Raw genomic sequence first — 25,745 nt, 5'->3', positions numbered from 1 at the left:
GATACCTCGTTGCTTCTCCGACTGCGGTTTGGTTGCTACTGTATGGCAACCCGCCGGCACCGACTTGGGAAAGCCACCTCGCTAGCCTGTGCCTCCTGCGGTGAGCCGGAGACTCTGAAGCACCTTCTGCTGACATGCCCTGCTCGCCTGCAGCACCGGGGCCGACTTCTGCAGGAGTTCGCCTCCGTGGGGCTCCCACGTTCACGACAGGAAGACATCCTCTTCCACACTCGTAACCAGCTACCAGCCTTCCTAAGTGTCATCGAGTACCTCGACTCGTCGGGGCTCTCTGCGAGACTCTAGGAAATTTCTTCAAAGACGATACAGCCTAACGGCTTTTCACCACCTCGGGCCTCCTGATCCGCCTCAACTCCGCTTTTGCTGGGCCACCTCCTATGGTCTATGACCAATGCACTCCTCCGGTCGAAGCCACTCCGGACTGCTCCGCTGTTGCCATGGCGACTCTCTACCTTTCTCCCTCCTTCTACCTTCTACCCTACCCTACCCTACCCTACCTTCTATCTCCCTCAGTCCTACAGCTTACCCCCTGCTGGCACTGAGCCGTGCTCCCGCAAGGGTTGCAGAAGACACTGCCACCCCTTCCTCCTTTCCCTACAAGAACCACTTCTCTATATGTTGAGAAACAGCAAATGCAGGAGTAGTTTGTGGAAATTGACGGTCGATGGTCAGTAGAGGTTGGGCGAGGATAGAGTGACGCACAGAGGTAATACTGAATGCAAAGCTTCAAGACATAGAGAAATATTTGCTAAAACCAAAGCAACTAGGTTGCATTGAATTCATCAGGGCAGCGTGCTAAGAATAATTCTATTTTGAATGGTTTTCAAGACCTTCCTGTAATACGCTAAATGTACATCACGCTTATAGGCACAGTTACGTGCTACCCGTCTGTAGCATAGGAGAGGTGTTAGAACTATGTTACGAGTTGCCTCATTTGCTGGAGGTCACTTGTCATGGGAATCTCGGTCTGGATAAAATAAGGACTCAAAAGCATCTCAACTTTTCTAAAATACTCGTTTTTGGCACAGCATGTTTTCTTTGATAATTACGATTATTCGTGGGTTTGCCGAAGGAGATCCCGCCTCTCCTCCCAGTTTTGGTATATTAGTGAAACCACTCAAGTCAACTGAGCTGAGCAATATTATTGCTTGCACATCTTTACTGAAGTAAGCTGAAGAATAATTTAGCATCCCAGCGTCCACGTATGGTGGCTAGGCAATAGTCTTTGAAGAGGAGGATGCAAGCGTTGCAAGCGTGGCAGCAATGACTGCTAGCATAAAGAATACTATGCACGATCTTTATGGAAATATTCAAATATGCCAAGATATTATCATAGGAGAGCCTAATCAGGAGACCGCCCTAATAACTGTCGGAATTAAAAAAAAAACAAGAATACTAGTAAGAAAATGTTTCCTAATTTCAAGCTTTTGGAGATTTCTTTCTGCAGCGGATTTTCTCTCACGCTGTCTTTTGAGATCAAGATTAATGTAATTTTTGCTCAGCATACGACAAACATAAAGGAACTACTACAGCAGGTCTATGCGACACTCCTTAGAGCAATGTATTTCTTATAGTACACTGCTGTTTAGCCTATCTTTCAGTGTAGTGGACACACCGCAGAACTGCACGATCACACCAGCATGCTCCGGCAAAGAATTAACCGCGTACGTCCCTTCCTCTTTTGATAATGGAGCGTCAGCTGTAACGCCAAATGTTGTTTGAACTCGGAGCTCATATGCTACACCAACTTCCCTAGTACTTGCCAAGTGGTAATCTTTCCGCAGCTCTTTTATTTAGTTAACTTGCGATACCTTTGTGTATCATCTCTCAGTCGGTTGATGATGCCTACGGTCTCTGGGGAGTATGTTTCGCGCTTTTGGCCCCGTTGTGGCGGTGTGGAACATGGGAAGACAGATATATCATCAGAAGATCTTGTCAGGCTAGTTGTCTAATTTTCGCCGACGTTGCACGTTGTGTCTAGGAACTACACACAGGCACACACGACAAGCGCAGTGCCCTGTCTTTGATTGTGTGTCATGTTCCACTGTAAAGAAATTTCCATTAGAAACACGTGTGTGCCATATGACATCGCTTCACGTTTATGAAAACACGACAAGAAAAGACCGTTCATTCAGTCGGCAGCAGCAGTCACGGTGATCCCACGCATTTCTAAGCGCTTTGGTGTAGTATATTCTTTGGTTGGTGAAATTTCGCCCTACTAGCATGAGAGCTTTTACATTTGCCGTGACTGCTGCTGGTACATACCAACTATCGCTTGTACTTGCTCTTCTGCGCTATGGTTGTCATAGAGCTAAGCGAAGTGCACGCTTATTTTCCCCTTTGTCCAGTAGTAATGTCAAACGAACTCGTTAAACTTTTTGAAGAACTGAAACGAGAACTTAAACAAGAGTTCTGAGAACTACGGGAAAGTCTGGAAAGGGACATATGAAAGGACATCCGTGATATCAAGAACAGTCTAGGCTTCACAAGCGAGAGTTACGAAGAAATGAAAACGTCCGTGAGCGGCGTTGAATTGAAAAATAGAAGGCTAAGAACATCTGTAGCAAACGTATAAAAGGAACGAGACGCTTCGTATGCTCAAGTTCAAGAGCATGAAGTGAAACTTCTACAAAATGAAAAGCACATGCGGTGTCACAACGCTGAAGTGAAAGGTTTTCCAAAGACACAAGATGAGAATGTCATGGAGATCACAAAAAGATAGCAAAGGCTATATGCCCCTTGAAAGTGGAGGCATCGCGTTGTGTTACCGCGTTCGAACTATCGGAAATACAGAAGCTCCAAATATAGTAGTGCAGTTTGTTCGCAGATCAGTCCGTGAATGCTTTCTTGAGAAAGCTAGAAAGCAGAGGATAACGTCAGAACTAGGACATTAAACTTGAACCCAAGACCCCCATCTTGATTATTGAGCACTTGAGCCCTCCCATGAAAAAAACTGTCCGGTGCGGCAAATGTAAAGAAAGAAGAGTGCCACTGAAAATATACATGAACTCAGAACGGCAAAATATTTGTGCGCAGTACAGCTACCTCAGCAGTCATAGCAATATTCCAGTTTGATTATTTGCATCAAGTTGTGTTATTGTACCTGCAGGCACTTAAAATTTCTCGCGTGACATGGGTTATCAGCCGCATGAACCTTAGGATATAGCGAAACCAAAAAAATCTGCTTTGTTCGTTTTTCATTTAAACGTTAGATACTTGACAAACAAAAAAAATCAATTAGCCGTTCTACAGGATACTTTCGGAGTGTCACTCACAGCGATAATGTTGACTGAAACCAGGTACACACCACCATCGATTGTATTTCATTGTCCTGGCTATAAGTGCTTTTATCAAAACCGCGAACATAAAAGGGGAGGCCGCTTTGCGCTTCCGCCTAAAGAAACTGTATCGTGTGAAATAGTCGCAGAATACACAACTGCTGATTACGAGCTGCTCATTCTTCGAAGTTCGAACAAACTTTTGTGTGTAATTCACAGGCAACCATCTGGTGCCATTCTTCGCTTCTTTGAATTTCTTGAAACAATTTTTAGCTATGCATCTGATCAATCCATAGATATGGTTAAAGGTGGCGATATTAACATAAATGTGCTTTAATTGATTCAATCCCAAAGAGAACTCCAGTACTTAATTGCTGCCAACGGTTTTCTTGAGCGAAAGAACAACGCCGACGCGAGTGACTGTAGAAAGTGAATCTTTGTTAGATATATTCATTATAAATGTTGACAGTAATTTAGTAACTGCAGACGTAGTTTATACCGACATTAGTGATAATCGTGGAATCGTCATGATAAGGCTGTTTATGTTAATCAAAAGAAGAGGCAAATAATTTATACACAATCTATAGCAAAAAAACTCTGGAATCCTTTTTTTCTGCCATTAACCAACGGACCTGGAACCACGTTTTCGAGACAGGTAATAGCGATGCCGCTTACCTTAACTTCATCACATTCCCAGCTATCTAAGACGCACATTTTCCACTAAGAAAGGCAGCCACGCCATCAAAGGCACGGAAACCCTGGATGACGTCCGACTCGCTCGAAATGATCGGGCATAAAAAGAGATTGTACGCAAAGTTTGTACAATTAAAAGATGGAGGGCTTCTTCGGCAATTCAGAACATACAGAAATAATCTAGCATGAAAACTAAGAATGGCTCGAGGTGCCTATTTCACAAATGTATTTTGGAGCTCTGATGAACAGCGATCGGATATAACCTGGCGGAAACTGAATTTCTTATTGCAACAACACACCCGTGATACCTACGATAACTTTCAGCATGAAGGAAAACGAATTTACATGACCTGTTTAGCTGACGCTTTCAACAGTGTATTTTAGAGGCATCTCAGAGTCAGGTAGCGGGGAACCAAAATTACATTGAATATGAAGGGAAGCAGCTGTCCATCATACCATTTCGTTGCACCCACCAACTACACAGAAGTTTTCTCGTGCATAAATTGTATTAAAAATAGCATGTCAGTAGATGCAACTCGTCTCCTAATAGAGCCCATTAAACATGCTTTTCACCTAATATGCCCTGCCTTTACTCACATTTGTAATCCCATATTATGTAGTGCTGTATTTTCAAAAGCACTGCTAATGGTTCGAGTGATACCGGTTTTTAAACGCGGCGACAACAATTTGATCTGTAAGTATCGTTCAATTTCTATACTGTCGGTGTTCTCGAAGGGTATAGAAATTTATTGTATGGTATCGTACTCTCTTTCTTTGAAAAAATATAACCTGCTCCTTGACTTTCAGCGTGGGTTTCGAACAAATTATTCCACTGAAACAGCATTAATGACTCAAAAAGAAATCATAATAGATATGTTTCAAAATAAGAAGATAATTGCGGCATATATGTAGATTTTAATAAGGCTTCTGACTTCATAACCTACAGAGATTTATTGCATAAATTGGCAAACTTTGGTGTGCGAGGAAAAGCTTACGATATTATGAAATATTATTTGTCGAACAGAACACAATATGTAGACTTAAAAAGATCGTTGTCTTCAATACAAAATATTAGTGCAGGAGTCCCCAACGAAGCATTTTGGGACCGCTCTTATGTCTAATCTGTATAAATTATATTGTGTAATATGTAACTGACGGTAAGATTGTATCCTACGCTGATAACTCTTCGGTATCTATATCCGAAAGATCAGAAAGTGACGTTGAAGAGAAAGCAATCGGAACACTGAATGCATTGAATGCATGGGCGAAATCAAATTGTTTGAAGATTAATTCTAAAAAGACAAAAATAATATTGTACTTTCCAAAAGGGAAGGTAATTTCTAGGCTGTTCAACGTGTTTTTAAGCTCAGATACTGTTGAAATACTAGATTCTGTTAAAATCCTTGGCGTTATATTTTGAAAGATTTGACTTGGAATGATCATATTGACTATATTAGATCAAAAGTGTGTTCAGCTGTCGGTTTTATGTTGCGCCTGCGTGGTATTCTTCTTTTCAAGGTTAGGCTGTCGCTATACAACTTTTTAGTTCTCACTCTTTTGCAATATTGTTGTACCGTTTGGGGCAATACAGGTCTCACAAATTTATCCAAGTTTCACCTTCTTCAAAAAAAGAGCTCTAAGATGCATTGGTGGTCTGCCTTACTGTTCCCCCCACGTGACTCGTCTTTAAAATATAAAATACTGCCAATCTATGTTTTATACAATTATGGAGTTCTAATGATATATAAGCACTCCTCACGAAGTGATGAAAATTAAAATTTGTTATCTGGCAAAACTTGAGAAAAGCACGAATATACTGCAGTCTAGACATAAAGAAATTTGGTTAGTGTCGACACCTAGGGCATATTATACGGGGCATTCTCTTTCTTACAATATTCCAGTATAGTAAATAAGTTATACAAAGAACTGTTAGACCATTTTGAGCATTCGACTGATACTATTAAGCGAGTGTTTCTTAAAGAAATACGTGATGATATTGCACTCAGTGTAAAGCTATACTGTATTTTTCATTCCGCCATAACCTGTTATTTGTTTTTATAATGCCTGTGTTTGTGCTGCAATGCATAGCGCTGCTTTTTACAAAGTGGTTTGTTATCTTGTTTCAGTGTTTATTTGGAAAAATAAGAACCTCTGCCTGTGTACTGTACTGCCAAGTTGATAAAAGGGCAGGACCTCTGTAAAGCTTGCCAGTTTTTGGTCCTATCTCCTTCTCTAAGACAAAATAAAGAGTGAATTGAATTGAATTCAATATGACCAACATGTCTAACGAAGGCTTGTAATAGTCAACACTGATTACAAATGACTAACATGCTTACTAGTGATCAGTAATGAATAGTAATGACTGCGAAATAGCCAACATATCTAACAACTTGTAACGACTACAATTCATTAGAAACGACTAAAAATGCTTAGTAATTATCTATAATGACTAATCATGACTGAAAAAACTTGTAATGACTACTGATGACTATGATACGACTAACGTGTCTAACTATGGCTTTAGCCGCTCACCTCTTAAGAGGAAGCTTTAGCTCCTGCCCGACTCCGACGCGGCCTATTCAAATACATGTAAAACGCAAAAACGTTTTTTTCTGAGATAAGGCCAGGCCAGATAATTTTAATGAAATTTGTTGCATTGAAAGAGAGAAGGTGAAACTCTAATGACTGTTGCAAGCGGAATTTCGATTGACGGCCTGAATTTCGTTGATAACATTTTAAGAAATTGGGAAGTTAGAAAGAAATAGAAGCACGAAGTTGACCAATTCATAGCTCTGCATCAAGAATAGATATCGCATTTCTGTAAACGGCAGTCATTAGATCATTCAAAGCGGAAAAATTCTGTGAGTTCATTTACATCTTACATGAATTCGTTACGTTGCGTACAAGGGTTCTGCAGAAGCTGTATTTCAATATTACTTAATTTTTGTACAATCATCCGCGACACATCAATTGTTTGAGCTTAAGATGTACTTTTACATGCAATTCACAGAATTGTGATATAATTTTTCATTGCTGAGTTACCCAGTTGTAAACTTGATAGTTTCGTTTTGAGAAAATTTGCCATATTTGTCAGTTTTTAATGAATAATTGACGACATCATTGAAAATTTCGAAACGAACAGTCAATATATTTTACGTTCATATAAATGCAACAAATATCGTCAATATTTCCTGCAGTGGTTGCCAAGAAAAAGGAATTTTCTTTTTACATGTATTTATATAGGAACACCTAAGCTAAAGCTTCCTCTTGAATTATCAAAGATAATGCCGATTCACCAGGCTACTAACAAAAACATCACAGAAACCTGGCGTCCTATATCCATCCTAAATACTATGAATATAGTATTCGAAAAACTAATAGTCAAACGAATTTAGTCGTTCCTAGAAAAGCAAAGTATTCTTATACCATGTCAGCATCGGTTTTGAAAGGGTAGGTCAACAGACACTGCTGTCTTGTCCCGTATCTAAACTTATTCACTACCACTTAAATGACTTGAGAACAGTTGAAGGAATTTTCCTGGCATAAAAATGCTTTTGACGCTGTCAACCACAGCATATTATTAAAGAAACTAGAATCCTGCAGTTGTCGTTAAATATGCGTAGAAGTCTTAAAAATTATCTAGAGAACGGTAAACACAAAGTGCAAATAACTGATACCCGGTCCGAATTTTTAAGCAACTATAGGGATACCTCAAGGCTAAATTCTTGGGCTAATATTTTTCTCATTACACACTAACGACCTAACTTTTGACGTAAAAAAACTTTTCAATATTTTTGTACGCTGACGATACAGCTCTCATATATATCCAAGACTCTCCGGACCATACCTCTGTATGTACGAATTCAGAGCTGGATAACATCCACAAGTGGTTCTCTTCAAACAAACTTACGTTAAATGCACAGAAAATCAATTATACTGATTTTATTTCGCTACGAAAAATTTTGGATGAATGCTCAAACACATTTAAAATAAATAATTTAGCGCTAGAGCGAGGTAACGCCTAGGCATAAAACATCTAGGCGTTATAGGGGACTAATGTTTTATCTCAGTCGGCAAGGAACCTTAGACAAGCTATTTTTTTCTCTTGAACAAATGCCGACATATAATACACATGTCGACATTACGAGTAACTTATTTCAGTATTTTTCATTGCCACATAAATTACTGTTTATGTTACTGGAGTCACACACACCGCACATATTCAGAACGAGTTCTCATACCCCAGAAAAGAGCAATACGCCTTATGGCAAATTAAGACTATAGTGCGCGTAGGCTACCACTCGTCCGAAGCCTACATATTGTGCCATTCACCAGTCTGATTGGTTAGAAAACTGCATTAATGGTCCATTCTAGTATAAGCACCAACTGTCCCATCTTGTAATCACATCTGTTGTGTTCTCGGTACGAAAACCGCAACAAAGTATGAAGTAACTACTTCAGTCCGTGAACCAAAATATATATGGTAAGAGAACACTTACAGCTAATGGCGTCCCCGTATGGAAGAACCTTCCACTAGAACTAAACAAGTGTATGAATTTCTCGTTAGCATTGAAGAGACATTTCCGGCGTAGTATACAGCCACTTAACATATTTGACAAAAACGTTTTTGAAGATGAGTAACAATTTGGAATTGACTATAATGTATAATGTGTTTACGTTATGCTCTGTACATACATGCATGTGTTGCTCATACAATTGTAATAATATGTGTGCTAATCTTGTGAAACTCACCTGCATCAAAGCCGGAAACGTTTTAAATAGTGCTGCAACGAAATTAGTTTTCAAGTATTTTAAAGTTAGTAAAATATTTTTGTTAGTATCATTGTTTTCTAATTTGAAATGCTCCTTTACAATGCAATTACATGGACACTCCACGCGCATTTCTGACGCCGGTGTCGCCATCGCCGTGAGGTTCTGTATGAGTGAAAGCGTGTGAGCGTGAGCCGGCGAACGCGCTGCAATCTCGCGTGCGCGTTCGAAGAACGCGGCGTGGATGCATGCCATCTCCTTTGTTGCGTGAGGCAGGGGATTCAGTCGAGGGAGGAGGGGCGTTCTTCTGCGGCGGCTAAGGGTGCTTCGATTTCCTCCTCGCCTACCGCCCAGTACAGAGTGGAGACAACCGCGGCGTTTACTACCGCGATGGCACGCGAATCGTGGACACCGTATTAAACGCCTTTAGCGGACGCCGTAGGGACGCGTTGCCGGTGCTCGTCAGTCTTGAAAGGAATCTGCGACGTGACTAGAGTGCGCGCCTGCGTGGGCCTCATTTCCAGAGCAATCTGCGATGTTTGTAGAGTGAGCTTAGTGCCCGTAGCTTCGTATTCGCTGTGCTTTCGACGTTTCGTTCGTGTCGAAGCGAGAGATTCACGGAAGTTCATTGGCTCGCGGCTGCTGCAGCGATTGCTAACTGCCGCGTTTTCACAGACAGTTTCCGCTCTCATCGATAGAGATGTGTTCATGGTTACCTGTGCGCGCGTGACACAGCGCTGGTCAATTTGGTTGAACCACGTTGGCAAGCTAGTTCGTTTGAATCCATGATACAATGTTTAAGCGTTACGCAACAAGGACGTAGAAAGAAGCAGACACAAAAAGACAGCGCTGTCTCGGTCTGCGTGCTTCATTCGACGTCCTTGAAGAGTTACGCTTGTGCAATGTATTATTGTTAGTCTTGTTAGCAAGCGAAAGTTTACAGATTTATGCGGCCTATAAAACTACTATCCTTACTTCGTACAGCTATATACTAATTTGCTGACGCAATCGGTGCTTAGCCTTTCGGGGGGAACTGCGATTTTTTTTACTCATAATTATACTTGAATGAATCACAACTAGCCTCAGACTACGGATTCCGATGCATCATTTCAATTACATTTGTTTGTATCATGTTAATAAAATTCAACTACATTCAATATAAAGTTTTTGTCTCATACCGGATAAGTATAGATTATTTTGCTGAGATTATCCCTCTGCGTAGTCTTAGTGTTCTCGGGATCTAGTAGACATCTGAGTATGAGCCATGTTTTCGCAATGCCTATTTGCACTTCTATGCCATCAAACTCACTCTGCCAGTTTGGGGCTTTTGTTGGTGAGCATAGTGTTCAATTTGCTTGCTTAAGATTGCTGTGCGTTTGCGTACGGATCTATTCAATTTCTGTTGTTCTTGTCGTCTCTGCAGGTTAGCTGGTTAACGGCGCCTGCTTAAAAACGGAAGCAAATTTCACTTTCTTGCCTTTTTAGGAAAAATCTAGAGTCCCTCACACAAATCGCATCCGCTCTGAGTGAAAGGCCCGGCAAAGGCTTTGCACATAATTTGAACGAGCAATGTTCAACCAAGAGCCCTTATCAAATACGCCAAGATAACCGTAGAACTGTTGGGAAGGGTGGTCGGTAGTGTTTACCAGACCTCGTCATTGATTTTGATGCCAGGCAATTAGCGTCTGATCGGTTCTACCTCTAATCGGTCCTAGTGCTTTCGCAAAATAAAGATATATTTTCGCCAAAACAAGAGATCTCCAGATTCGTTTTCTTCTTCTAGCATCCAAACTTATCCTTTTATGAGTATTACAAAAGTTGCATTTCGCCCAGGATTGGAAACAATAAGAGGCTGCAAAATATTATATAACCACGGGAAGCTACGTTTGTAGCTTTATCGCAACGTACAGATTGCAGTAACCAGTCGTTTACAAATAATATAATTAGGCAAACGTGGGAACGTCCCGCATCAGTCTCAGACCGATCAGTCAGGACCTAAATAAAGTTGTTCATGCCATACCATTGTGTCACATGGGTCGAGGCAAACATTAACAGATCTGACTAGATGACTGCAAACACAAGCTCGCCTCACATGTTAGCAGTGGCAGCACGACATCTTACTGAGCATGAGTGAGTGAGAAAACATTATTTAAAACCAGAAGAATTCGTGTCGGGCGAGTTAACGGGCTGGGGAACCCGCCGGGGTTACGGGCAAGAGTTCTTTTCTCCCGGCAGCTTACTTGGCACATTTGGCTTCCCGGAGTTGGTCTTCTAAGTTCGAGCTGAGCAGCGCGGCCTGCCATCACGCGTGGAGGCTGTCGGTGGATGTCTCGCTCTCATTGTCGTGCATTAATTAGTTCCTTCCAATCCCATAGCATATATTCCAGCATGGCTCTGGTGCCACACATTAGCATTATCTGTTGTGTATATTTCTTGATAAACAGCGAGCATTAGTATCGCACTCTTCTATAATTTGGTTTGTAGTTGTCGCCACTGGACAGCTTGCGATCTACTGAGTTGTGGATTGGGTGGTAGATAAGTGCCTCTTCGTGTGTTGTAATGGCTGACAATGTCATTAAGTCTGATCATTCTGTCTTCCGATTCCGATGTCTCGTAGGGCCATGTCACGGGGTCTACGTTTGTCGCAGCTCGGAAAATGAGTCCTGCAGCTAAGTTGTGTGCCACCACGTAAGGGATGTCCTCTCCCGTGGAGTTGGGGGTGTGGGCCGGAATGCATAGGATTTGGACGCATTTGTGTTCCCTTATTTTTTTACCTTTTCTGAGTATATTTAACGCCTCGGGGTAGATCTGGCCGTTCGTTATGTTGCGTACTGCCGTTTCAGAATCGTTGATCATAAAGTTTGTGTTGGTTTGTACTATGGCTAACGCTATAGCCGCTTCCTCTGCCATTCTGATGCGTTTCATGTTTATAGTCAAGCTTGTGCAGCATTCCTGTTGTGGCTCTACTGTTGCGACAAAGCCACGTTTTTTGTTTGTAACGTGCAGCGTCTACAAAGACCGCGTCCTTGTCTCTTCTGTAGTTCTTCGCATTGTTCTTTCCCCCGCTTTTTCTCCTGTCCTCGTGGTATACAGAATGCGTAAACTTGGGTGGGGGGATACCGTGAGTTTGGCCCTTATTTCCTTGGACATTTCCCGTTTGTCTCAGTGTTGTGTGTGGTAGTAGATTCCTTGTTGATCGAGGATGCGTCAGCCCGCCGTCATCTTATAGAGGCACTGGTGTTGTGCTATACGTTGCGCTTCTGTTAGCTGCTCTAGCGTGTTGTGCAGTCCCCGCTTTAGGAGTTTCTCCGTGCTTGTGCTTCACATGAGTCCAGTCTCTTGCAAATAGACCTTTCCAATCAGGCCGTCTAGCTTTTTTTTTGTTGCGGCGTACCATCTGTGGTATGCCGCCACATATGTGATCTGACTTATGACAAACGCCTTGATGATTCTTTTGACGCTTGCTTCTTTCATGCCCTCCAGCTGTTAGTGATTCTCTTTATCAGTCGAGTTGTGTGAGAAGCTCTTGCTTCGATTTTGCGAATGGTTCGTGCGTTGGCGCCCTTGGCTTCTGTGATCATTCCCAACACCGTTATCTTCTGGACTTTGGGTATGTGTTGTGGATCTTCGGTCTTGAATTGTATGTCTGTGTAAGCTGGAGTGTTGTGTTTTTGACAGATCTCCCCTTTAGTGTTAGTCTGTATAGCAACAGCTCACATTTTTCGGCCGATCATGCTAGCCCGGGGCCTTCTAGGCATTTCTCGACTGTTTCAAGTGCTTCTTGTAGTACATGTTCAATCTATTCATCACTGCCATCGTTTGTCGATAGCGTGATATCGTCTGTATAGATTGTGTGGTTAAGTCGTTCGATTCTTTGTAATTTGCTAGGAAGACCACTCAGAACCAGGGCGAAACGCATAGGCGATATAGGCGATATCTGCGGTGTGCCTGCCGTGGTAATAGGCACCTTCGAGGACGTCAGCTATCCTACCGTGATGTTTGCTTCTCTGTCCATTAAAGGGTTTCGTATATAGTTAATTGTACGTCCAGGAATTTCCAGGTGTTGTATTTCGGGCGAAAAATAGGTGTTCATAAAAGTGCAAACATAACGCAATAAACTCCGTATTCAGAAACCCATCTTAATTTGAAGCATAAGCTCGACTTGATAAATAACACCAACACCAGGTGTGAACGCGCCAATGACACTCATTGCGTTTTCTTTGGTGCGTTCACGGCAAGTGTCATTCTAAGCAAGTCAAGTGTCGGCTTCAAGTCAAGGTTCATTTCTGAATACGGAGGTAAACTCCTAACATACAAACGCAAGAGTGTTGGGGGGGGGGGGGTGTCATTCCGTTGATGGTGATCGCCTGGAGCCAGACTCAATGACAAGCTCCACTGCACAACACTGTACAAGCTTCCCAGAAATTCTATGGCTATCTCGGCGTATTTGACCACGGCTTTCTGCAGAAAATATTTCCCTAAATTACGCACCAGGCTATTGTTTGGCCGTTCACTCAGACCGCATGGTTTTTATCTAAGGTTCTCTTGATTTTCTCCATAAAGGAAAACACCAGAGTTTCCGTTCCGATTATAGGCATGTAACGCGGCGAGGTTGAGATAGCAACGCACCAGAAGATGAATCATTCCGGATGCATTTCCTGCTGCATTCCAGTGCATACCAATTTGTGCGATAGAAAAAAAAAAGACTAGCCACACTGATTTCAGCCAGGCGAACCTGACTGCAGCTTTAGCTCGAGGCGAAATGCGGGCTAGTTGTCTACTCATAATTCTCTACATATGGGCAAAATGAGGGGCGCAACATAAAATTGAAATGCTCTGAGTATCCGTTAGTTCAACGTAACATTCATTCCGCCAAAAAGAGTATGTGTGAATCCCTAGATTGACAGCTGTAATTAAATAGCCGCCGTCTATTGCAATGGGTAGCATTACTTATAGGGTACAATATATGCACTAATATATTTATGAAATTTCAGGACAGTAGCAAAACAGGTTACGTTGTAATAAAGTATGTTATCCAGGAATTACTCGGCGTACTTACAGAATACGGGCATACAAAATCCAGATGTTTGCTGAACAATCCATTTTGGTTCATGCTACAGGTTACGGTGCTTACTCTCGGAAAGCAAGCTTCGGCTAGCGCTTGTGCTGCTTCGACTACGTTGGTGGGCGTGGACCAATACGCTGGCGTGCATTCATCGACACGTGGTGAATACGGCATCATAGATCGATAAAGTTTTCCATGCGTCACAAGTCTGGGTGTCGCCTCCACAACAGTGATATCAAGTCACATGCTCCATCGGACAGCTATAAAGGCGCCTGACGAGCTGTGCTTCACCAGTGGGCAAGGTGGCAGCAATCCGGCAACATGCTGAACAATCCCTTTTGCTTGATGCTACAGGTTAGTAGATATATGCCAACTCGTGGTTATCGATCGGATAAGCGGCTTTTGCTGCTGCTGCCCTGCCCTCTGTGTGTTATTTTTTCTGTAGTATAATTAGCCCATTAATTAGAGATCATCGGGTTTGCGGAGACGTAGAAGAAAATCCAGGTCCAGCTGAAAAAGATCTCTTGCTAGAACTGCTAAACGGGCAAAGTAAAATTCGTTCTACTATAGAGGACATGCAAGTAACACAGAATGAAATGCAAAAGAACCTATCAAAATTAACAAAAAGACTGATGACATCGAGCGGTGATTGAGTGGTTTAAGTGCGCTGAACTCGTTAGTAGAAAGCATCGAAACAACAATAACGAACCTCGAGGAACAACTCGCCAACATTAGTGAACATGTTAATGATCTAGAAAACAGAAACAGGAGAAATTACTTAAAGATGTATGGCTTACAGGAACCTAGAGTAGAAACTTCAGATGACTTAGAACGAACTGTAAAAGATGTAGTATGTAATTATAAAGCTAGGCATTAACGTAACAGGCATCGAAAGGTGTCACAGACTCAGAAGAAAAAGCGAAAATAAAGCCCGTCGAGTGATTCCAAAATTTCTTGACTACTGGGAAAAGAACGCCCTGTTTAGAGCATCGCATAAACTAAAGGGCAGTGAACTGTCACAGTCTCAAGACATTTCTAAGGGAGCACGTGATACACGGAGCTTTTATGTGAGAGTGCTAAGGAAGAAAGGCAGAAAAACATGAAAGTAAAGCTGCTTTACAATAAATTGAGCATCAACGTGACTTTGGTTGGGATGCTGAAAAAAGATGGCATTATAGGCTGAAGAAATCAGGTCCTCAAAACTGACAGACTAAGCGCAAGCGTGGCTCTTTAGGAATACTTACCGTAAATTGTAGGCGCGTTATAAACAAGCGTACAGAGTTGGAGGGAATTCACTTGTCGTATATTCCTGATATCGTTGTCTTGATGGAGACATGGTTAAATGAAAAAAATATATGATGGCGAGTTCATTCCACTTGGGTACAGCGCATTCAGAAAAGACAGAAATAGCAGGGGTGGAGGTGTAGCCATCCTTTTCAAGGTTAACATTAAATTCTTGAAAATGCCTTATTTATTAGATGTTGAATTCCTTTTTTTTGCAAGGCCTACCATGAAAATATTCGATATGTCATAGCTGCTCTGTACAGAACTCCTAATTCTGGTGGTGAATTTGAAGCCATACATGAGCGAGCATGTGAAACCCACTGACCGCATAATTCTTCGGGGAGATTTTAACTTTCCAAGCATTGATTGGGAAACGATGTCGGTCAAAAGTAATAACGACAGCTTAGGGGAGGCCACGCTGGACATTGCCTTTTCTTTTAATTTTTTACAGTTAGTGGATACCTATACTAGAATACAGGGTAATTCAGAAACAATCCTAGACCTCTTTTTTCTACGTGGCACCTTAAGTAGTCGAAATAAGTGCGATGTATTTCCCGGTAAATCGGATCACTAGGCTTTCTTACTGATAATAAAAAATATGAATTGGAAAGACGGCTGTAGCGCTGTCCGATTCCTCAATTTCTCCGGCATAGCTGATTATGTCTCGATTATAGATACGCTGTCGTCTTACTTAGATTCAGTTTCAGAGAATATTCTAGACGTGCAGGATCCATGGGAACGCTTTAACAGTATTGTTAATGACTGCATTGAAAAATATGTGCCAACTATTGTTGAGAAAAGAAAAGAAGAATCCCTGGATTTCTCGGGAGACGCTGAGATTGAAAAGGCAGCTCAAGAGGTTAAAAAATCAAATGAAAAAATCAAGCAGTGCTTCACCAGATCAACGACAGAAATCTGTTTGTTTCATCTAAACTTCGGATCCAACTATGAACTGAGAAACAACGTTACTATGAAGAATCATTGCCTAAATTCATCACAGCGTCTCCAGAGAGATTTCGGTGGGAGGTGTCACCAAAACATTACCAATGCGATGTATTTGAAGTTGATAGTATTCACTTGTATGATTAAGAAAAAAATTGCTAACTTATTGAATGAACATTTACACTCTGTTTTTACTTGATGATGATGATGATGTTTGAGGTTTAATGGCGCAAGGGCCAGGTATGGCGAAAGAGCGCCATGCTAGTGGTAATGAATATGTCGTGGTCTGATGGCCTCTGTGAATTTAATGTGACGTGGCTGTAAAGAGGCCTAAAACAGTTTTTATAAATTGCATAAAAATTTCACGTAATAAGATTATCGCAATGATTAATGACATGTACTATGATCACTAAATTGCATTAAAAAAGAATGATGCATTATATAGAATATGCAAAATGCTAAAATTGTTTAAGAGCACTACTGCATCACCAAGCCCTTGAAACGCAAGGGCTAAGAGGCACGTGCTACACGAATTAGGTATCACAGCGGTATCCTCTGAAGAGAGGAGACGCTATGAACGTATAGGGCTAATTACATGTAACACAACATCTTTCAGGAAGTCTAGGACTGCGTTAGTGTCAAAGAGTGGTTCTGGGCCGAGTAACATTACAGGATGAAGGGGAATGTGCTGCCGGTATGCTAACGCAAAATATTTCTTTCTGTCAGATTCGGCTTTCCGACGCTCCAGGAGGACATGGAGGACGGTCAGCCTCTCCCCGCATCTCCCACAGGTTGGGGGCTCATTTCCAGTGAGTAAAAAATTGTGGGTACCAAATGTGTGTCCTATTCTTAGATGGCAGAATAGGACATCTGTGCGGCGTGATTTTGTTGCAGAAGGCCAGAACCCTAATTGTGGCTTTATTATGTGCAGTTTATTATTTGTTTCCATGTCCCACGAACGTTGCCAGTAGTTTCGCAGTTTTCCGCGCAAGAAGGGCCTCAGATCTGTGACAGGGACTGCAGCGGTAGGATTTACAGAAAGCGATGCAATTGATGTGGCCATCTGGTCCGCCAGAACATTGCCTTCGATGCCCCTATGACCCGGCACCCAGCATATGATGACATGCTGGTTACATATATACGTTTTACATAGGATGGAATATAGTTCATTGATTACTGGATTTTTGTGCTTAGAAGGTGACATTAAGGCCTTCACAGCACTTAGAGAGTCCGTATATATAATTGATTTCTGGAGTTTTGATTTATTTATATGCTTTACGACCGACAGCAGTGCGTAAGCCTCAGCCGTAAAGATACTAGTTTCCGGATGCAGTACATCGGTTTCCGAGAAGGATGGACCGACGGCTGCATAGGACACCCCGTCGTGTGACTTCGATGCGTCTGTGTAGAACTGCGTACAGGAGTATTTGTGCTGGAGTTCTCCGAAATGTATTTGGATTTCAATCTCTGGAGCGTGTTTTGTAACTTGCATGAAGGATATATCGCATTGTATCAGCTGCCACTCCCAAGGAGGTAGCAGCTTGGCTCGATGCATTGGGCGAAGCTCGAGGATTGGGACGCGCAGTTCATCACTAAGCTCCCTCACACGCAACGAGAAAGGCTGTCTTATGGAGGCACGATTACTGAAAAGTGTAGCGCACGTTATATCGGTAACGCTATCTAAACATGTATGTTCACGATTAGAGCGTACTTTAAGGAGATATGTAAAGCTGATGTATGATCTCTGTAGGTGGAGAGACCCTTCATTCGATTCAGCATATAAGCTTTCAATCGGGCTCGCTCTGAAAGTGCCCGTGGCTAAACGGATACCTAGATGGTGAACAGGGTCTAGCATCTTTAGCGCGCTCGGGGCGGCAGAATGATACATCACGGCACCATGATCTAATCGTGACCGAATCAGGCTCTTACAGAGATTCATTAAGCACATCCTGTCACTAGCCCACGTAGTCTGCGATAGGAGTTTCATTAAGTTCATTGTTTTCGGACATTTCTCTTTAAGGTGTTTAATGTGTGGGACGAAAGTGAGTCCATCGTCGAGTATAACACCTAGAAACATGTGCTGTTTGTTTACAGCTATCTGTTGTCCACACATTTCTAAGCAAGGATCCGGAACCAGGCCTCTCTTTCTTGAAAACAGAACACAAGAACTCTTTTGAGGATTGATTTTAATACCATTTTTCTCTGCCCACCCTGACACCTTGTTCAACCCATGCTGTACCTGTCTCTCGCATACTGCGAGGTTACAGGATTTGAAGCCTATTTGAATGTCGTCTACATAGACAGAGTAAAAAATGGCCGGTGGTAAGGAAGCACGAAGCGTTGTCATCTTAACAAGTGTGCAACTGAGCACGCCTCCCTGAGGTACACCAGTTTCTTGTGTAAAAGGACGTGACAGCACACTGCCGAATTTTACCCGGAAGGTACGATTGGACAAGTAGCTTTTTATTATGTTTAGCATGTTACCGTGAATGCCCATTTCTGGCAAATCTCTCAAGATTACGTAGCGCCGTGCTGTATCGTACGCCTTCTCCATATCGAGGAATATCGCTAAGAAAAACTGTTTGTGTACAAATGCGTCACGAATATGTCCTTCAATACGTACAAGATGGTCGGTTGTGGAGCGCCCTTCTCGGAAGCAACACTGATAGGGATCAAGCATTTTGTTTTGTTCAAGGAAATGGATGAGTTGCCGATTTATCATTTTTTCAAATACCTTACACAGGCAGCTTGTGAGGACTATCGGGCGGTAATTTGCCACTGAGGAAGTGTCTTTCCCTTGTTTCAAAACAGGGACCACAATGGCTTCTTTCCATGCCGTTGGAAAGTACCCTGCGCCCCAGTTAGTGTTGAAAAGTGTAAGTAGTGTATCTTGCGTGTCATTGTGTAAGTTTTTGAGCATTTCATACATGATTCTATCAGATCCCGGTGCAGAACTCTTGCATGCGCTGAAGGCAGCTCTCAACTCTGCAATACTAAAAGGACGGTTGAACGGTTCGTTCTGCTGGCACTTTCTTATGAGTGGCTTGCATTCTTCTATTTGTTTATGTTTGAGAAAGGATTTTGAATAATTGGTGGAACTTGAAACGCTCTCAAAGTGTTCCCCAAGTGAGTCTGCCTGATCTTGCAGTGTATCGCCCTGTGTATTTACCAGAGGGAGTGAATACGTTGGTCGTCCTCTCATTCTATTTACCCTGTTCCAGACTTTAGCCTCATCTGTAAAAGAGTTAATACTCGATAAAAAGTTCTGCCAACTTTCTCTTTTGGCCCGTCTGCGGGTTCTCCTGCCTTGGGACTTTACTTTCTTAAAATTGATAAGATTCTCTGCAGTGGGGGAAGCGCGTAGCAGCCCCCACGCTTTGTTCTGTTTCTTACGAGCGATCCTACATTCGTCGTTCCACCACGGGACGCGCCATTTGCATGCGAAACCACTTACTTCAGATATGCATTTACATGCGGCATCTATAACGAAGGCTGTAAAATACTGAACGGCAGCATCAATTCCTAAAGAGGACATGTCATTCCATGAGATCCTGGTGAGAGTTCGGAATTTCTCCCAGTCGGCTGTATCGATTTTCCACCTAGGAGCCTGTGGTAGACATTCGTTTCCTTTATATGATCTTAGTAGTATAGGGAAGTGGTCGCTCCCGTAAGGATTGTCGTTAACTTCCCATTCAAGTTCAGACAGTAGTGACGGGGAGGCTAGGCTAAGATCTATTGAAGAAAATATTCTGCTGCAAGAGAATAGTATGTCGCTTCCTTCTTATTCAGAAGACAAGCACCAGAAGAGAAAAGGAACTGTTCAACAAGACGTCCTCGCGCATCTATACGAGGGTCGCCCCACAGGTAGTTGTGTGCACTGAAGTCGCCAAGAACAACATAAGGTTCTGGCAATTCATCTATAAAGGACTGAAATTCATGTTTACTTAATTTGTAATGTGGGGGTATATAAAGCGAGCAAATAGTGATGAGTTTGTTTAGCAGAACAAATCGCACCGTCACTGCTTCAAGGGGCGTTCGTAGCTGTAAAGGTTGACATGCTATACTTTTATGAGTGAGAATCGCAACTCCACCCGATGATGCGACGGCATCGTCGCGGTCTTTGCGAAACGTAACATACGTACGGAGAAAGTTTGTGTGTCTGGATTTTAAGTGAGTTTCCTGTACACACAGCACTTTTGGATTATGTTTCTGGATGAGTTCTTGCAAGTCATCAAGGTTTCTAAGGAGACCTCTGATGTTCCATTGAATAATTTGTGTATCCATATTTAATGTAAATAAGTGATGTGTGTACGGAAAGGGAGGTGATGCCTTAGGTTACAGAGCTCTTTCTATGCCCTGTTACGGGCGTTCTACCCTTTCTGGAGCGTTCAAGGGAGCCTGGACGCTCCTTAGGCGTTTGGTTCGCCTTGAGGACAGGTGTAGTGTCCATTGCCTCTTGTGAGGCGCTGGACACGTGCTCTTACGGCCGAGAAGATACAAGGGAGAGTCCTGCCTTGGAGGGCAAGACCCCTGCGCCCACCAGCCCGGAGGTCGATGGGGCACCCTGCGGGATTTGGCTGCGCCGGCTGTTGCCAGCGCTGGAAGGGGCCGGGGAGGTTGGGGCAGCCTCGGCTGCGCCCACCTTCGGGGTCGATGGCCCCGTTTGCTGAGTAGGCGGAGCAGCGCTAGCTGCAACCACCGTGGGGGCAGATGGCGTAACTGCCGACTCACTGCCTGTGGGTCGGACAGCCGCCGGAGACCGTTGTGGCGCTGCCCCCTGACGCACCACTTCGGCAAAGGTGTTCTTTGGCAGGAAGGACACCCGCCTGCGTGCTTCTTTAAAACTTATATTTTCCTTTACTTTGATCGTTACAATCTCTTTCTCTTGTTTCCAAGATGGGCACGGCCGCGAGTACGCGGCGTGCTCCCCATCGCAGTTCACACAGTGGAGAGTGTTTTCACACGATTCAGCGGAGGGCTCATGAGCACTGCATTTTGCACAGGTTTGGCGGCCGCGGCAGTTCGATGAGCTGTGGCCAAATCGCTGGCATTTAAAACATCTCAGGGTTTGGGACGTATGGTCTGACCTGGAGCTTCACATATCCTGTCTCAACACTCTCAGGGAGCACACTAGAACGAAAGGTAAGAATTAGATGTTTTGTTTTGATCTCTTTTCGATCGCGCCTTAGCAGAATTCTCTTAACATTGATTACGTTTTGATTGCTCCAGACTTCTAAGAGTTCAACGTCCGTAAGCTCCATCAGGTCATCATCCGAAACTACACCATGGGTGGTGTTCATCGTGCGGTGCGGGGTAACTGTGACTGGTACATCTCCATATGATAGAAGGTTTGGCAGTTTCTCGCGTTGTTTTTTGTCGCGGAGCTCCAAAAGGAGATCACCGCTAGCCATCTTCGATGCTTTATAACATGGTCCAAATGCCTGAGTTAGGGTTTTTGAAACAACAAAACGTGAGATTGTTCGTGCTTCTTTTCCTTGTTTTTCAGAGTGGATTACATGAAATCGCGGGAAAGATTCTTTTTGGCGTCCAAAAAATTCAAAGACTTCTTCGGTGCGCCCCCTTTTCAGGGAGCGATCAGATAGTGGAGGGAAAGAACTAGCCATAAGTGGGAGTGTATTTTTCGGTAGTAGCGCCAGCCACCCACCATGGAGCCCAACAAGGGGACGCTGCAGGGCCTGTAAAACAGGGCCTACAAGCGCCAGCTGTACGCTACTACTATAACCAAATATGACGTAACCCAGGTTGGCTACTCACACAAGGTTAACCCTTGCTGCCAGGAAGATAGGAAGTAATAAAGAAATGAGAAGGAGACAGGAAAGATGAAAAGTCAGAGAAAGACGAAGGCTGGAGGGAGAGATAGACAGGAAAAGGCAACTACCGATTTCCCCCGGGTGGGTCAGTCCGGGGGTGCCGTCTATGTGAAGCAGAGGCCAAAGGGGTGTGTTGCCTCCGCCGGGGGGCCTTAAAGGCCCAAACACCCAGCATCAGCTCAACCCCCAGGATCCCCCTTTCCCCAGACACGGCTAAGCCGCGCACGGCTACCCGCGGGAGGGTCCGACCCTCATGTGCTCGGGTCCATGGTATCGCAACACGCCAAACGCCTGCTGACGCAGACGGCCCTGCGGGGCTGTTTTTACTTGTGATGATGGTGTCTCACCTGTGTTTGAGCATTCCTTGCCCCCTATTTCTGATGTATCAATAAGCGAACAGGGTATAGTCCACATGCTTTTAAAACTTGATAAAAAGCGCAGACGATATACCCAACACTTTCCTAAAAGGTATGCCGAATGGGTTTAGAAATACATGTACATTGTGCTTTTACGTTCCTTAGAAGCAGGTCTACTCCCGAATGACTGGAGAACAGCCCGAGTAGTACCACATCAGAAACACGGCGCCAAGCAGCCTATAAAGAATTACAGTCCGGTCTCTTTAACCTATAACTCTTGCAAATTATTAGAGCACATAATACATTAACATACGTGGATTTCTTAGATACACATAACATTTAACAAAGTGCCAGCATGGATTTCGGAAAGGGTACTCAACTTGTAATCAGCTAGTTGCTATCATCCATGAATTTGCCGTATGTGTAAACAACGTAAAACAAATTGATGCAATTTTTAGGGGCTTTTGCAAAGCTTTTGACAAAGTATCACACAGTAAATTGTTATTTAAATTACATAGTCTGCTTAGAAACTCCCAACTTGTCAAATGAATTTCAGCGCATTTGAACAATCAGCACCAGTTTTTGCATTCAAATGCTATGAATCTAACCAATTACCAGTGAAATCAGGTGTCCCACCGGGCTCGGTCCCAGGGCCACTCTTTTTTTTATTTTGTATGTAAACGACATGGTAGAAGATATCTCTGTCAACATAAAATTGTACGCGGACGACTGTGTTCTATCATCCTAATCATCATCATCATCAGCCTGGTTACGCCCACAATAGGGCAAAGGCCTCTCGCACACTTCTCCAACTACCCCGGTCACGTACTAATTGTGGCCATGTTGGCCCTGCAAACTTCTGAATCTCATCCGCCCACCTCATTTTCTGCCGCCCTCTGCTACGCTTCCCTTCCCTTGGAATCCTTTCCGTAACCCTTAATGACTATCGGTTATCTTCCCTCCTCATCACATGTCCAGCCCATGCCCCATTTCTTTTTCTTGATTTCAACTAAGATATCATTAACTCGCGTTTGTTCCCCCACCCAATATGCTCTTATCCCTTAACGTTACACCTATCATTCTTCTTTCCATAGCTCGTTGCGTCGTCCTCAATTTAAGTCGAACCCTTTTCGCAAGCCTCCAGGTTCCTGCCCCGTACGTGAGCACTGGTAAGACACGGCTGTTATATACTTTTCCCTTGAGGGATAATTGCAACCTGCTGTTCATAATCTCAGAATGCCTGCCAAACGCACCCCAGCCCATTCTTATTCTTACCCGCCGTCGTTGCTCAGTGGCTATGGTGTTGGGCTGCTGAGCACGAGGTCGCAGGATCGAATCCCGGCCACGGCGGCCGCATTTCGATGGGGGCGAAATGCGAAAACACCCGTGTGCTTAGATTTAGGTGCACGTTAAAGAACCCCAGGTGGTCAAAATTTCCGGAGTCTTCCACTACGGCGTGCCTCATAACCAGAAAGTGGTTTTGGCACGTAAAACCCCAAATATCATATTATTACATTCTTATTTTTCTGATTATTTGTCTCATGATCCGGATCTGCAGTCACTACCTGTCCTAAGTAGATGTAGTCTCTTACCACTTCCAGTGCCTCACTAACTATCGTAAACTGCTGTTCTCTTCCGAGACTGTTAAACATTACTTTAGTTTTCTGCAGATTAATTTTTAGACCCATCCTTCGGTTTTGCCTCTCCAGGTCAGTGAGCATGCATTGCACTTGGTCCCCTGAGTTACTAAGCAAGGCAATATCATCAGCGAATCGCAAGTTACTAAGGTCTTCTCCATTATCTCTTATCCCCAATTCCTCCCAATCCAGGTCTCTGAATACCTCCTGTAAACACGCTGTGAATAGCATTGGAGAGATCTTATCACCCTGTCTGACGCCTTTCTTTATTGGGATTTTGTTGCTTTCTTTATGGAGGACTACGGTGGCTGTGGAGCCCCTACAGATATCGTTCAGTATTTTTACATACGGCTCGTCTATACCCTGATTCCGCAATGCCTCCGTGACTGCTGAGGTGTCGACAGAATCAAACGCTTTCTCGTAATCAATGAAAGCTATATATAAGGGTTGGCTATATTCCGCACATTTCTCTATCACCTGATTGATAGCGTGAATATGGTCTATTGTTGAGTAGCCTTAGCGGAATCCTGCCTGGTCCCTTGGTTGACGGAAGTCTAAGGTGTTCCTGATTCTATTTGCAGTTACCTTAGAAAATACTTTGTAGGCAACGGACAGTAAGCTGATCGGTCTTTAATTTTTCAAGTCTTTGGCGTCCCCTTTCTTATGTATTAGGACTATGTTAGCGTTTTTCCAAGATTCCGGTATGCTCGAAGTCAAGAGGCATTGCGTATACAGGGTGGCCAGTTTCTCTAGAACAATCTGCCCACCATCCTTCAACAAATTTGCTTACCTGATCATCCCCAGCTGCTTTCCCCCTTTGCATAGCTCCCAAGGCTTTCCTTGTATATACTGAGTTTCTATATAGCCGGTTCTTTTGTTCTATATACGGAGGTTAATGATCAATCGCATCAGGCATCATTAAACCATGGTTTTCAGCGGGTTGCTTCTTGGTGTAAGCGGTGGGAGATGTGCATAATATACGACAAGACTGTTTTCATGGGGATCACTCGAAAGAAGAGGCCCTTATCGTTTGCTTATAATTTTAACAATGTGCTTTTGTCGGAAGTATCTGAAAACAAATATCTTGGGCTATAGATTTCAAGCGATCTTAGGTGGAATGTACATATTCACTAAGTTACAGCGAATGCTTATAGAAAGTTCTTCTTTCTAAGATGAACGTTAACTCTGGCTACCCCTGCTGTAAGAAGATTAGCATACAAGTCCATTGTCCTACCAGTCTTTGAGCATGCTGCTATAATATGGGAACCCTATACAAAAGGTAATATTCTGAAACTAGAGAATGTCCAAAAATTCCGTACAGTTCATTTATAACAATTTTCGACGCAGCTCAGTGATTGAACTACAAGCTCACGCTAACCTAACCCCGTTATCCGATGGAAACCGCTCATCACGACTAAAATTTTTATATCAATTAGTTAAGGGGCACTATAAAGTCGACGTTAGCGAATGAATTACATTTTCTTCCGGTTACTCTACACGCCAAAGACATGAACTAACAATAACTCCTTTTCGTTCTCATAATGACTCTTTCAAGTATTCATTTTTCCACGAACAGTCACAGACTGGAATAACCTCAGCAGATGTATCGTTCAAACAGGCGCTTTGTCAGATTTCGCATTCCTTTTTGATGGCGAAACATAATTGGTTAGCTTATAACGACTGTTTATATGATGTATGCGTTGATTGTTCCTCTGTTTCATTTGCACATTTGATAAATTCGTTGCCTAAATTTTTTTTGTTCTTTCTTGACTGTGACTTAGGCATGTACATATATTTCGTTTGCCAGTATGTTGTATTTTCTTTGATGTATTGTATCCCACCCTGCTAATATCCCGGTAGGGATTGCAGTA

This window comes from Dermacentor variabilis, chromosome 7 (genome assembly GCF_050947875.1).
Source record: "Dermacentor variabilis isolate Ectoservices chromosome 7, ASM5094787v1, whole genome shotgun sequence".
NCBI classification, from domain to species: Eukaryota; Metazoa; Arthropoda; class Arachnida; order Ixodida; family Ixodidae; genus Dermacentor; species Dermacentor variabilis.
Note: the sequence above shows the minus strand (reverse complement) of the source record.